We start from the raw sequence: 15,355 nt of genomic DNA on the forward strand, positions 1-15,355 counted from the left end.
GTTTTCTTCCTTGCCTTCCTTTCTTGGTCACCACTTTCGTTTGCTTTTCCATTACTTTTTTTTTTTTTGTCTTTTTGAGACAGGGTCTCGCTGTGCCGTTCAGGCTGGCCTTGAGCTCACTTTTTGTAGCCCAGGCTGGTCTCGAACTTGCAACGATCCTCCTGCCTCAGCCTCCCGAGTGCTGGGATTGCAGACATGCGCTGCCATGCCCGGCTTCGCTTCATATTTTCTCCTTCCACCTGTGTGGCAGTGGCCGTTTGACACGTGGACACAGCTTGTGCTCGTTTGAAGTGTAGTCCAGACATGGGTCTTAATCTCCAGAAAACTTACCAGTTCTTAGATCCTCCTTCCTAGCTGGAACATCCAGGTTGGAATTGTGTGAGGACTCTTCAGTGCTTTTAAGGAAAGCATTTCTTTCTAGGTTTAAGTGCATAAAGTGGTTTTACGTTATTTATGTGCAGTAGTTTATTTGTAAAATGCTTCTAGCTGTTTATTTGTAATACATACTGCATGTTATATATATGTGTATATACGACTTTTAGAATTAGCAAAACGTTAACACAGTATGTCTTTTCAAAGATTGTGCTGAAAATCAGGATAGTAAGTCCTAGTTTCTGGCTTGCAAAGTTTAGTGTGTACCTCTGAAGCCCCTTTGCCTGTGTATTTCCCATTCTAGCAAAACATTTGCAAGGTACCGAGTTACAGGAATTGTTTGGCAGATAGAAAAAGTGTTCTAAACCCTGAATTTTAATGGGCATTTTGGTTTATTTGAGGAAGTGACTGAGTCTTTTAAGTTCCTGATAAGATTTGTGAGTAAGGAAGTAGAACTTACACAATAAAGCATTTTTGTGGAGCATTTGTTTTGTGTAAGGGCAGATAGGTGTTCGTTTGATTATGTTTATGTTTAGAAAAATATTAGCTCTTCTGACATTCTGTAGCAGTGAAAGTTCCTTCTCTAGAAAGGTGGAGAGGTGTGGCTGGAGGATCAATTACTGATAGTAGTGTTTTCTTTTTCTTGTTTCTGACGCTGTACCTCCTGGTGGAAAAGTTAAGAAAATAGGTTTATAAAACTGAAAATACCCTGAGAAAGCAAGATGTTTGTGGTGAATACAGGATGAAGAGGAAGGGGTGGGGTGAAGGGAGGAGAAACTTCTTTCTTCTCTTGCCAGGCAAGGGAACATAATCCAGTAACAACAAAAACCTTAAAGACGTAAAGAAAACGTTATCATTTTCTTTATTATTTTATCTTGTACCTCTCTCCCTTCCTTATGCTGGGGATGAGCCAAGGCCTTGCTCATACCAGGCAAGTGACCTAGTAGTGCTCAGCTAGCCCTCTAGTTTTCTTTCTTTTTTGGGGGGAGGGTGAGTTTTTTTATTTTGTTTTTGTTTTTTGAGACAGGGTGTCACTATGGAGTTCAGACTGGCCTTGAGCTCACTTTGTAGCCCACGCTGGTCTCGAACTCCCAACTATCCTCCTGCCTCAGCCTCCCGAGTGCTGGGATTACAGCCTCGGCTGTTTTGTTTTGAGACAGGGTCTTATTGTATAGTTCTGGCTGGCCTTGAACTCATTATGAAGCTCAGGCTGATCTCAACTCAAGGCAGTCCGCCAGCCTCAGGTCCCCCAGCCCCGCTGAGATTATGGTGTGTGCTACCAGGTCCATCCCCTCTTCTCTTTAAAAACACGGAGGAAGAGGTAGTGACCTGACACATAATCGTTGCTCAGTGAATGCTAGTTGAATGAATGAACAGTTTCCTGGCTTGACAGCAGTCGTATCATTACCGTTTTCAAATGTATCTTCCCACGATGGTCCCAAGAACCTTCTCAAAATTAATCTAATGAAAGATGAGGTATCGTTCAATAATGTCTGATGGCCCACACTTAGCAGGAAGGTTTGGACTTGAATTTTCTGATTCAGATTACACCTTTCCTTTTTATTCTCTGCATAAAAACAATTTTAAAATTTCATTTTTCCTCTGCAAATAAGGGTGTCTGTCAATTAGGGTTTCTTAAAATTTGTACCCACTTACTGTCATTATAGTGCATCATTTGTGTTTGTGAATTCACTGTATTTCAAAGGATCCATGTAACTGTAGTTTTAAGCGACCAGCAGTATCAGCAGGTCTGCAGTTTGGAGTTTTTTCTTTGTTTGTTTTAGACAGGGTCATTCTGGCTGGCCTTGAACTCAACTATGGAACCCAGCCTGGCCTCCAGCTCACAGTAATCGTCCTGCCTCAGCCTTCTGGGTGCTGGGGTTACAGGGAGGCACCTTATATGGAGCACCACAAATGGTTCAGAATTTGTAATTTATCTCTTCTGGTTTCCCAACAAACTACCAATACATACAAGGCACATTCAGATTTTCAAAGAGAGAAGGGCCTAAAACTATTCATGTACTAGGTTACAGAATTTCTTAGCTCTCAGCTATGACCATCGTCTTTCTTGCTGAGCTTTTGCTAGTTAACAGGAATAAGGGAATGAGGCGCTATTTTTGCTTTAGAAGTAGATTAGTTGAGACACCTCAAGAAACTTGAAATTGTCTTCTGAAACACCTACACTTTTAAAAAACTGCACTGAAGTCTTTATGCTGGGCATGGTGGTATACCCCTTTAATCCCAGCACTCTAGGAGGCTGAGGCAGGAGGATGGGAAGTTCAAACCTAGCTTTGGCAATTTACTGACTTAGGAAGTCCCTGTTTTAAAATAAAAAAAGACTGGGGATTTAGCTCAGTGCAAAGGTCGTGGCCTTAATGCCCAATTCATAAACTTTAAAAAAAAAAAGGACTTTTTAAGTAAAGCATGCCTGTGTTACACCACGTAGCAAGCCTCAGTTTTGCTCTTTGGGTTTTCTTTGTCGATAGTTTTGTGACTCTGTTTGGTTATTTCGAGAGGCAGGGGTAATGAGTGGTCTTCTCTTAGTGACCGCGGAAGCTGTGGGGGTCCGTCACTTGGGCTTAGCACAGCAGTCCACAACATCGAAGGGATTTGGGTGCTGGTGACTTTTAACCCCCGGGCTACTGGGTATAGACACAAGTTCCAGACCAACCATTCTGCCTGGTGCAGAGCCCACATGTCTGATCGAGTCTGTTTTCACAGTCTTTTTGTATTGTTTCGTTTTTTGAGACAGGGTCTCGCTATGTGGTTCAGGCTGGCCTTGAGCTGACTTTGTAGCCCAGGCTGGCCTCGAACTCGAACTCACAATGATCCTCCTGCCTCAGCCTCCCGAGTGCTGGGATTATCGGCATGCGCCACCACACCCAGCTCCACAAAGTTTTAATCAATGGAAATTTTATGTTCATGTGAGCAGGACTCATAAAAGCACATTCCTTTAAGTGAATTTCAAGGAGGTTAGTCCCCAGGCTTACTTAGCCTCCTGACGATACCGCTTTACTGTGTTTGTTCTTCTGGCTAACTTGCAAGATTTGGAATTATTTGGAAAGCAGTGACAAAACATTTATGAAAAGAAAGGCTAAAAATATCCCATAATGTGGTTACTCTTCTCAGACTTCCTTTGGCAGTTAGTGCCTGTCGTATTTTGAGCTTTCTTGTTCTAGGAGGAGAAAAAGCGAGGCTGACCCAGTGCTTCCCAGTGTGGTCAAGTCACCAGCTAGAGAGAGCCTCGGGCTCTGCCTGCCCCCCTCTTTCCCAGAAGTAGCTGCCTTTTGATGGAGGCCCTTGTGGGGCTTGCTTTTGATTCCTGTGTGAGCCCAATGCCATTGGCTATCGGTAAGGGTCCCTCTTCAGCGGGGGTGGTGAGAAGACAGAGCAGAGTGTGGTAGGCTCCTGCCGAGGAGTTCTCATCTGTGGGGTATCTTGGCTACGGTGGCCTGTTTGGGCCCTTGTCTCAGTGAAGAGTTGTGGACATTGCCTGGTAGGAAGTTTTTATTCTCATGGAAGCAAGCACCGTTGGTATCCCAAGACTCAGCTGACTGTTTACCTTTTGGTATAATAACCTTAATTTACTTATTTACTTTTGAGCCAGGGCCTCGCTGTGTTGCCCAGAGTGGCCTTGGACTCCGTGGCTCAAGGGATCCTCCTGCCTCATCCTCTGCGCTAGCTGGGAATAGATTTGTATGCCACCACCATTGGCTTGTAATAACCTTTATTTTTTTATTGAGTGATTGCTTGATTGTCTTTTTGAAATAGGGTCTTATTGTGCAGTTCAGGCTGGCCTTGAGCTCACTTTGTAGCCTGGGCTGGTCTCGATCTTGCAATGATCCTCCTGCCCCAGCCTCTGCAGTGCTGGGATTACAGGTATGCACCACCACGCCTGGCCAGTAGCCTTTAAATAGTAGCATACAACTAGAACTGTAGCCATGTTAGTTTTCCTTCTCGCAGCTCCTTCCAGAAGCTGTTATTCCCCACGCCAAAATCTTGGCTGGGAGTTACTTCCTTTCATTCTCCTTCATATGTCGACTTAAATGTCAGCCTCTCAGAGAAGTCTCCCTGAACCACCCATAAAATCAGCACCTTCCCCTCCTAGTTCCGCTTTCCTTTCATAGCAAAAACTGCACGCGTTACTGTGTCTCGAATGAAGGCAGAAACTGGCCTATAAGGTAAAGCCAGGTCGGAGGCAGTGCAAGCCTGCAATCTTGGATGGGTGTCCCGGTGCTTGGTACTGTTAGCGTCCTGTTACACACGGACGAGCTACTGGTGGTAGCTGCTGAGGCTGGGGTGGTGTTGGTGACATTTTATTACTAGTTACAAAGAGCTCTCTGTGAGTCTTTCCCTTGTTTTAAGAAAGCTCTTAACTCATTTACACAGTGTATTAAGTGCGTTCTATGTGCCAGTCGTCCGCGTGCTGGTCTCTGGGGATAGCTGGTGAACAAAGTGAAGTCCCTAGTCTCCTGTAGTGGTACTTGTTTAAAAGCTTAGTAAATAGACCAAAGTATGTTTTGATTCTCCTGTGAGGTACTTGCTCCTTTAATGTATTGAAGAAACTTTGAACTTGCGTACAGTTTTTCAGGAACACGCCTGCCGTGGTAGAGCTAAGTGTGGTAGCAAAGTGTGGTAGAGCTGTGCATCTACTTAAGTGGCAGTGTTGGTATGTGCGGGTATCCTTGTGAAACTGCTTGATACTTCCTTATTGACCTTTGCTAAAGTGGAGTGCATTTATGGTAGCGATTTGCTAAATGGCTGTCTTCTAGCAGGAAGATAGTCATCTCCAAGGGTAGAAAATGCTTTGAGCAGAGTTAGTAACTCTAACCAGAGTTTTTTTTTTTTTTGGTAGCGGGAATCGAACTCAGGACCTTGCACTTGCCTGGCGGGCGCTTGTGCCGCTGAGCTAGATCCCCAGCCCTCTAACCAGAGTTAACCAGAATACCAGCCAAAATTAACAAAAGAATTAACCAGCTTTCCTTTATTTTCTGTGTTTTCCTTTTTCTTTTTCTTTTTGTGGTGCTAGGGATTAAATCTAGAGCCTCATGACTACTAGGCAAACACTTTGCTACCACCCGCATCTCCATCCTTATTTCTCATGTTTTTGTTCCCTCCCCTCTCCCTCGTCTTTCTCTCCCCTCCCTCCCTTCTTCCCTCCCTCCTTCCTCCGCTTCCATCCCCTCCCTTCTCCTCCTCTTTTTTAAAATGAACTATTGCTAAATTGTCCAGGTTGGAATGAAACTCATTATCCTCCTGCATCAGCCTCCCAGGTGCTGGGTTTACCGACATGTCCCACCACGCCCAGCTTAATGTAATCTAATTTAGACACAAGATCTTGCTAAAGTACCAATGCCGGCCTGGAAATTGAGGTTACAGATGTGTGCCACTACACTTGCCCTTCAGGGTGACGGGTCGAAGGCTGTGCTGCCTAGTAAAGTAGTCACCGGTCATGCGTATTACGGAGCCCTTGCAGTGTGGCTGGTGTGAATTAAGGTGTAAAATACAAACCAGATTTTGAAGACCTAACTATCAAAGAATGTAAGATAGATTACAATGATGTAAAAATGTTGATTACATGTTTGTTGGTTACTTTTCTCTCTTTGCTGTGACAAAATGCCCAATTCCCGAAATTAAGGAAGGAAAGGTTTACTGAGCTCACAGTTAGTGGAGGTTTCAGTCCGGAATCCTCTGGCTCCCAGGCAGGGTGGCACGGCACAGGGTCGGCAGTCCAGGGTGGCAGAAGACCGCAAAAGCAACAAGGGCAAAAAAAAAAAAAAAAAAAGGAGCAGAGCCAGCCTCTTGCCTTCCCTTATATTGTTTTTTTTCTTCTGGTACCAGGAATCGAACTCACAGCCTTGCGCTTGCCAGGCAGGCGCTGTGCGGAGAGCTAAATCCCCAGTCCCGCCCCCCCTTATATTGTATGCCAGCTACGCCCCAGGGTGGGTGTAGCACCCACACCATAATCCCAGCCTTGGACCATGAATCAATCACAGACTCGAGAAGCCCGCCCCATGACTGCATGAGGCTTTGGGGGGACATCCAGACACAAATCATAACACGTATTAAAATAATATTTGGGGTATATTGGCGTAAATAAAATTAATTTTACCTACAGGGTAAGTAAATAATTTAGCGATGGTGGGACACAGACCCTTGGGCCTTGCACGCGGTAGGCAAGCGCTGTACCACCGAGCGTCCCTCCAGCCGTTGTTTTTTAACGTTCCCGTGGGAAACTTTGAAATTGTACGTGGAACTTGCATTCATTTTCTGCTGGACAGTGCTTCAGGCTGAAGCAGAGCTGGTAACCCAGGCTAGAGTTTTGAATGTCCGCCAGGGTGGGTGGCTTGGGGTGCCCGGCGGGGTGGTGGAGAGACTGTTCTTTGTGAAGGGGAACTTGCTCTTCACTCCTGGGAATAGTTTCTTCCTGGTCCATCGTAGGTCCTGCGTACCAGCATTTTGAGGTTGTGAAACTTCTGTGCGGGGAACTTCTATTTTTCACGTGTGAGCGAATGGGATAAAACCGTCCTAATGGCATTCTAAATGCAACTTTACTTCGGTTTACAGAGAGAATAGGGCTTATTATTTCATAGAGTATTAAACGGCAAGCTTAATATGCGTTTTATGGACTGTAATTGCTAACTGCTGCTACATGAGTCAGTCAGCTAAGAATAATTTACTAATTATGTATTGCAGCACTCAATCTCTTTTTCCAGATGCTAAACAAAGTGAGATAATTAGGACAGGAAAAGAAGAAATTGGGGAATTGGAGACCAGAAGAATTAATTTTTTAGATATTTAATTTAACAGACTTGGAATGTAACCAGCAGTGTTGTCTTGAAAATAACGAAAGTTAGCCAGGCATGGGGGTGCAGAACCCTAAACTTAGCCCGTAGGGAGGCTGAGACAGAAGGATTCCAGGTTGAACCCAGGCTGGGCAGTGTAGTGACTGACCTAATGAAAGAGGCCCTGTTTCAACATAAAAATGGCTGGGGGATGTGTAGTCATGCGAAGGCCCTGGGTTTAATCCTCAGTAAAGGGAGAAAGGGAGGGACGGAGGATGGATGAATTAATTTAGTGAAGGTTGAGCTTGTGTGTATGTACGTATAAGACTGGTGAAGGTGCATTTCGGAATTAATTCTCCAGTTTACTGAATACTGACAGTGTGCTAGGCGAAAGTGGTTGGACTTTGATAGGGAACAAAATAGGTTGAAACCTCCTCTCATGGGGCTTAAAAGTCTACGTAGATCGTCTGAGTTTGGCTACTCGTGTAATGAAATCCTACAGTCCTGGGTTTGTCTTTTTTTTTTTTTGTCTCCTTGAGACAGGGTCTCGCTGTGCAGTTCAGGCTGACCTTGAGCTCACTTTGTAGCCCAGGCTGGTCTTGAACTTGCAGTGATCCTCCTGCCTCAGCCTCCCGAGTGCTGAGATTACAAGCGTGTGCCACCACACCCGGCTTGGATTTGTCTTTTGTGACTGGCTTGCTTCACTTAGCATAATATCCTCAAGGATCATCCATGTTGTAGCATGTGTCAGAATTTCCCTCCTCTCCAAGGTTGAGTATACTTCCTCAGATGTATTATTCATCCCTCCGTGGACATGTGGGTTGTGTCCACGTTGTGGCCCCTCTGAGTAGTGCTGCTGTGAACACGGGGACAGGTGTCATTCACAGACCTTGCTGAAAATTCTTCTGGATGCATGCCCAGAAATGGTGTCGCTGGATACTATCTGGCAATTTTATTTTCCGTTCTTTTTTTCTAGTATGGGGGAGGGTTTTTTTTTTTTTTTGTCTTTTTGAGACAGGATCTCATTATGCTGGTCTTGAGCTCACTCTGTAGCCCAGGCTGGTCTTGAACTCTCAACGATCCTCCTGCCTCAGCCTCCCCAGTGCTGGGATTACAGGCGTGCACCACCATACCTGGCTAATTTTTCTACTCTTAAGATTGTCACGAACATTTTTATTTAGCAATAATTGCGCCTTATGTAAACCTCATAGGCTGCAACACCACCACTATGCAAAGCTGTCGTGAACATTTCGAGTATAAAAGTTTCCACTTTGTATTAGCCTTTTTTTTTTTTTTTTTTTTTTAGTGTATTAGCTTTTTTAGGTTAGATGTACAAAAATAGAATTTTACTGTGTGTGAGGATGTGACTTTTTTATGTTGTAGTTTTGTTTTGTCAGCTTATAGCTGTTTTTTTAATCAGTTTCTTTGTAGCCTTAGCTCAGTTGGAGGTGGTCATTAAAATTGAAAATTTCCTCAGTAAGCAAAGGCACCTTATTTTTTGATTCCTACTGCTGTGGTTAACAGAGAGTTTAACATTCCCCTGCACTGTCGGAGCGGCTCTTCCTCTTCAGTGAGCACTGTGTGTTCCTTCGTGGGAGTCTTTTTTTTTTTTTTTTGGCGGTACTGGGGATCGAACTCACAACCTTGCGCTTGCCAGGCAGGCGCTTATGCCACTGAGCTAATCCCCAGCCCCTTGGTGGGACTCTTGAGACAGCATCGTTATAAGTGCTGTGTGTGTTTAGCTGGAGACGGTCCCCCTTTGCTTGTAGTCGGCGGAATTTCAGTGACACTGTTTGTACCAAAGGGACATTACATATTTTGCTATTTTGAAATTCTTCAGCATGTGTGTCAGGCTGACATCAGTGGAACAGCAAAACGCGTCTGACCCCTCTGGTTACCACCTAGGGAAGGCATTGCTGAGAGGGCCGCACCAGCGGAGGGTGGGCAGGCAGCGGTGTGGCTTTCTAATCCCGGTGACAAGCAAGCCAGAGGTTCTTGCTTTTCTTTGCCTTTCAGTACACTGAGGGCTTGTGTTCCAGCTGCCCTGAGGGTTCAGAGGAAACAGGTTATCTCAGGAGTGACTGAGAGAAGTGTGGTAGGAGAAACTACTAAGACCTCTACCCACCAAAGAGAATTTGTGCTGTTTACCTCCGGGCTTTGCGTCTTGTAGGGAAATTGCAGTTAGAGAGGAGCCTGGGATCGCTGTGTGCTAAAGGCTTGCTGTGCCCTGTAGAAAATTGTTGTTTGCTCTCATAATCTGACTCCTTGTTTGCCGTTGTAATTTCTCTTTTTATGATTTTTTTTTTTTTTTTTTTAATCCAGCTACTTTTAAAAAGCTGAGAAGAGTTATTTCTGGCTTTGTGATAGTTTATGAACTCTTCTTAGTCTCTCGTTTGCACCTCAAATGAGTTTACCCTGAAAATTCCCCACAGGGCTTGCTCAGGAGATCTTTTTTGATTTTTTTTTTTCTTGTACTGAGAATTGAACCCAGAACATCGTGCATGCTAGGCAAATACTTTGCCACTGAGGTATATCCCCTGTCCTTTTAAAAATTTGAGATACGGTCTTGTGGAATTATCCAGGCTGGCCTCAAACTTTCAATCCTGTCTCAGCCTCTCCGTTAGCTGAGATTACAGGTGCGCACCACCATGCCCAGCTTTTGTTTCTCAGCTCTTGTTATATACCTCCAGCATGTATAGGATGTAGTTCTCAAACAGCAAAAAATCAGATTTCTGAAATTAGGAAACAACAAGACGGTGCCTGCCTGTAATCTCAGCACTGGGAGGCTGAGCAGGAGGATTGCCACAAGTTTGAGGCCAGCCTGGGCCACATAGTGACCTCATAGTGACCTGCCTGAACTACTGGTGAGACCTTGTCTCAAAAAACTAAAAGAAAGAAAGAAATGAGAAAACAACATTGATAAATGCATTAATAAGAGGAAGAATACCTGTACCAGAATGAAGTTTAGCAATTCATAGTGTTTTACAATTAGCAGAGCATGCCAGGAAAGTTAAAGCTGTTGATTTCATTGAATTTTAATTTCAGTGGGACTTTGAGAGAAGGAAATGAACCAACAGAAGTTTTATTGGCTCAGGCCGTAAGCAGACACGTTTCAGCAGATGCAGGTTTCCTGTAAATATTCTGTCGATGGCTAAAGAAACACTTCTTTTGTGTGTTTTAGGTCAGTCTCTGTTTACAAACGGGCTGCCCATTGCGATTTCTTTTCTCGCCGGTGTTCGTTGAGGGGAAGTTGCTGCTTTTTCAGAGCTTTCTGAAGTTTGAAAACGGCTTTCTGCTTTCCCTTTGGCTGTCGTTAGTCACGTGGCATAGCCAGTCAGCACGAAACTGCTGCGGTTAATTTGATCCTCTGCGTCTCGTGTCTGCTAGAGGAAATCTGTCCTGTGCACTGTACCCAGATCATTGTTTGTGCCATTTTGGAGGAGGGGATTTGGAGGTAGGCCGTGTACAAGGAAGTAGCTTTTAAAAAGGCAAAGGTAGCACCAATATTACCAAATCAACCTCAGGTTCATTCCTACTAACTGGCAGGATTTTTTTTTTTTTGTCTTTTTTAGAGACAGGGTCTCCCTGTGCAGTTCAGGCTGGCCTTGAGCTCACTTTGTAGCTCAGGCTGGTCTCGAACTCCCAACAATCCTCCTGCCTCAGCCTCCTGAGTGCTGGGATTACAGGCGTGCGCCACCACGCCTGGCCTAACCGGCAGTTTTGTTACAGTTTTAAAATTAACATCAGGAGCCTGGGTGTGGGGGGTGGTACATGCCTAGCACTCTGGAAGCTGAGGCAGGAGAATCCACAAGAGTTCAAGGCCACCCTGAACTACATAGCAAGACCCCATCTCCACTGTCTCAAAAGAAGTAATATTGATGAGGGGGGAGGGGAACTGAGTTTGGTGTGTTACTGATTGCAGTGACATGGGGCAGGCAGCTTGAGTTTATTTATTTTTTTTCTTATGAGTAGGAAATATTTATTTAGAGAGAGAAAGCGTCTAAGAGGGACGGAGGGGTTCCCGAGTGAGCCGGTGGCCCCAGCAGCTTGAGTTTAAATCAGCGACAGCTGGGTTGTTTTGGAAAAGTTATTGTGTCCCTTCACCTGTGACAGCCGCATGGCCGGTAATAGGCATTAATAAAGGTTAGCGGTTACCTTCCCCAGATTGCCTACGTGTGGTCACTCCCCGCTTCACCTGAGGATGGGGTGACGTGGACACTGACAGTGGTTGAGAGATTTAAAGTGAACTAACACACAGCCACTAGCGAGTGTGGAAGGGTGGCAGGAAGTTAGGTGTCCGTTTGGCTTTGTTAAGTAAAATGCACGGGATGTCTGAGTGTAATTAATAAGGCGCTCCAGTCAGTCCCGAGGTTATTACTCAGTTTTAAATGTCTTCGGGTCACTGTGGTGCCCTTGCTTTTGACTGCAGGAGCTGGTGCCCTGATCAAGCCTGAAGACGCCTAACGTCAGGTTTTAACCCTTTTTCCTGGCAAGCAGGCCAGCCCCGCTTGGAGAGACAGTATGAGTGTGACTTTATGTAGAAGTTGACACGCACACGTCTTCACAGTTTAAACTTCTCCGCTGTCCCGTCCCGGTGTGCCTCTGACTGCAGGAGTCTGGCCTGGGGCTGCCCACCCGCTTCCCCCTCTTCCTGGGGCCTTCCTGTTTCCGGGCGGCCCCCTGCTCATTGCTAGGGGCTTAGTCACTGCCTGTCTCTGGTTTCCCTGAGAGCAGATGCACTGAGGTCATCTAAGCAGTGGCTGCAGTGGCCGGAGCCCCGCTCCCACCCGCAGAGGGCCTGTGCGGCGCTGCGGGATCCTGCTCCGCTGGGCGCCTGCATTTGGGAAGCAGGCTTGCTTACGCTTGAATGCGGGTGTTAGAGAAGCCCAGGGCATCGTCTGATCTGTCTGGCTGGCTCTTCAGAGTTCATTTATGTTCTTTGAACCGGGAATGAGTGGTGGGATCTGGTGGGAAACCTTCCTGTGAAGGCTGGATGAGCCTTCTGGGTTTTGTTTGTATGTTTATTTTACTTTTAGTTTTAAGCTGTACAGTCCAGGCTGGCTTTTAAAAATATGTGTATTATATATAAGTCTTCCTGCCTCAGCCTCAGGGGTGCTGGGATTACAGGCCTGTACCAGCCGTGACTGACCCTTCCAGGTTTTCATGTTCTCTCCACCCTCAGCCTGCCCTGCCTTTGGTTGTGTGTTTCTTACAAAACAAAAGAAGTGGTTGTCTGAAATTGGCTTTATATAATTCCAGATGCCATTATGTGCTATGGATTGATTGATTGGTAGATTTTTGGGGTACTGGGAATTGAACTCAGGACCTCGTGCTTGCCAGGCAGGCACCGTGCCATGGAGCTATATCCCTGGCTCTGTTTTATGCATTTTAAATAACTTCTAAAATTTTTAATTGGACTGAGCTCCAGTGTTACCAGTATATTCTTAATTAAGGGATACTTTAATTGACTAGTTAATTCATGTGTGAGACTTGGGGCAGGAGCGGGGATGAAAGTGCGTGCAGTAGAAGTTGACTTACATTTGTAGCCGTTGGCGCGGGGAACTGAAGACAGTTCGAGTAGGAGGTTTTGCTGAAGCGGTGTGTGCAGTCGGACTCTTGGGACCTGGCACCGGGAGAGACTGCGTTCTGCATCTGCCCCTTCCCAATTCCGGGAGCTCGAGCGGAGTCCTGAATTAGCTTTGTTGAGTGTTACCTTCTCCCTTTCAAAAACACATGAGAGAGGCATTAAATGGGACAGCGCGTGTGCAGGGTATCCCTGGATTGCAAGCTGTTACAGTTGCCAGAATGGCAGCCTCGCGGGTGTGCTCAGAGACCCCTTCTTACTTTGTCCCACGTGGATGGTTGTGAACTCGCAGGTAACGCAGCACTGAAGGTGACACCTGAGGAATGGTTGTTGAACATGGATGTATTCCCTCATGGCTTCTCTGTTTTTACCTTGGAAGTGGCGACTTGGGGACCTGCACAGTGGGCATCGTGAGTTTAAGTTACTTTCAGAATTGACTTTGGGGCTTGTGAAGCACTTGTGCTTTGGAGACAGATGACATCCCGGCTCTCCGTTGAGTGTACGAACTGACCTGAGAAAACCTGATTTAAGTCTCCAGGGTGTCCTGTCACAAGCTGCAAGGGCAGGGCGCATGTCTCGTTCAGCACCGTGCAGTGATGAAGGATGGGAGTACGTCCTCCGGGTGTCTTGTTATGCAGTTTAACTATGCAGACATCAGAGTTTACATGTCGAGTCTCGATGGTGTGGGCCAGTGTGCCCCTTAATCCTGATTTGTGGGCTCCATTGGATGAAGAAGTGCCCAGCAGTGCTAGCGCATGCCCCTGGGCGTGTCCGGATGGATGCTGGAGGGGTGATCTCGAGTACTGTGTATGGCTGGCCAGACTCTTCCAGACAGGATCCCTGATCTGCTTCCCAGCCGCCGTGAGCTGAGAATCTTTGCGCCTTAGAGCCGCCGACCGAGGGCTGAGTCCCCCCTTTAGGCTGTGGACTTAGGTGTTTTATCCTAAGACGGCGGGGCCTCCCGACGGAGAGCGGCAATAAACAGGAGGTGTGCGAGGCTCTGCGGAGTAACGCGGCACCCTGTTCTGCAGTGCACTTCTTAATAAGTAAAAGGCAAACACTCTAAAATAATGACACAAAGTTTAGTGTAGTAACTGCCTACACCAGCAGCCTTGTTCGTTGTCATTGTCCTGTGCACGTACCATACGTAACCGTGCTGCTGTGCTTTCGTACCACCTGCAAGGAAGGCAGTGGATCCATCCCGTGGTAAGTGGTGGCCGCCGCGCTATGCGGGGCGCTGTTTTACCAGGCCTCGGGCTTCCCGGCTGCATTGGGTAAGCAGACCAGTGCCGCGTGTGTCTTCTGTTGCTGGCTGGAACGTGACTGTGTAGTACACGGGTGTATTTTCAGTTATCGTGTGGGCCTGGCACGGGGCAGAGCGGGGCCGGTTTGTTTACGTGCTGGGGATTGAGGCCAGAGCCCTGTGCGTGCTCACCAAGCACTCTGCCGCTCAGCCCTTACTGATACCTGCTCCTTGGCCACTTGGTGTTCACTTGATCAGGGACATCAGAAGTGTGCTCAAGAAAAAGAAGTTGCTGCTGGGGGTGGTGGCACACACCTGTAATCCCGGCGCCTGGGAGGCTGAGACAGGAGGATTGCTGTGAGTTTGAGGCTGGCATGGGCTACGTAGTGAGTTCAAGGCCAGCTGCACTGCATAGCGATACCCTGTCTCAAAAAACCAAAACAAAGAAAAAGAAGTTGGGTGAAGGCCGTGAAACAGCTTGGCCCCCGCCTCCCATGACGGCGGTTATGTGAAGATTCCGTTCATGTGGCAGTGGGACAGCGCGGGGAAGTGCAGAGTGACCAGGCTGAGGTATAGACACCGGGGCGCGAGGCCTGCCCGTTCATCAACCACCCCAGGTTACTGGGGGTTGCTTAGCCTCTGGGGCTTTCCTGTCCTCCTCGAAGGCTGGCCAGTTCTGTGGCAAATGGTTAATTCATTTTTGAGCACGAGTACTGATTGCAGGGAAAGAAACAGTGGTACAGCTTGAGCGGAGTTTTATTCATAAATAGTTGGAAACAGCTCTATTAGGTTATACTGCTCGGATGGGGAAAATGTGAATGATATGATTAGTCATTGATTTTTTTTTCTTGAGGCGGGGTCTTGCTGTGTATGTAGTTCAGGCTGGCCGTGCGCTCCGAGCCGGCCTGGTCCTCCTGCCTCAGGGGAGTGCTGCTGCTGGGACATGCCCCACCGCACCTGGCTGCAGTCACTGGTGTTTGAGAAAGGAGTAGAAGTTACAGAATTCTTTCTTTTCTAAAAAAGAAACATCCAAAGGAAGAGGAGTGTCTTAGGAAGGAGGCGATCACGGGGCCTGTTGCGGGGTATTTAATGTATTCATACCTGGTGCCAGCAGGAGTAAGCTTCCCGCCCGCCACACGGAACACTGGATTGCTCTGGAACTGTATTTCGGGGCACGGTAGTATCATTCCAAGAAGTCCTGAAGAAAGAGCGCCAGAAGGGTGACGTTCCTCGAAGCTGGGCCAGGCTGGGCCTGTGCAGAGAAGGCTGCGGAGGGCGGAGGACGACGGAGGACGGTGGATGAGCCGCGGCGCTCCTGGGCAGAGCCGGGCTTGGTGCGGCGTTTGGGAGTGAGGACAGTGTTCTTCTCCT

This window comes from Chinchilla lanigera, unplaced genomic scaffold, assembly GCF_000276665.1.
Source record: "Chinchilla lanigera isolate Chin_1 unplaced genomic scaffold, ChiLan1.0 scaffold00057, whole genome shotgun sequence".
NCBI lineage: Eukaryota > Metazoa > Chordata > Mammalia > Rodentia > Chinchillidae > Chinchilla > Chinchilla lanigera.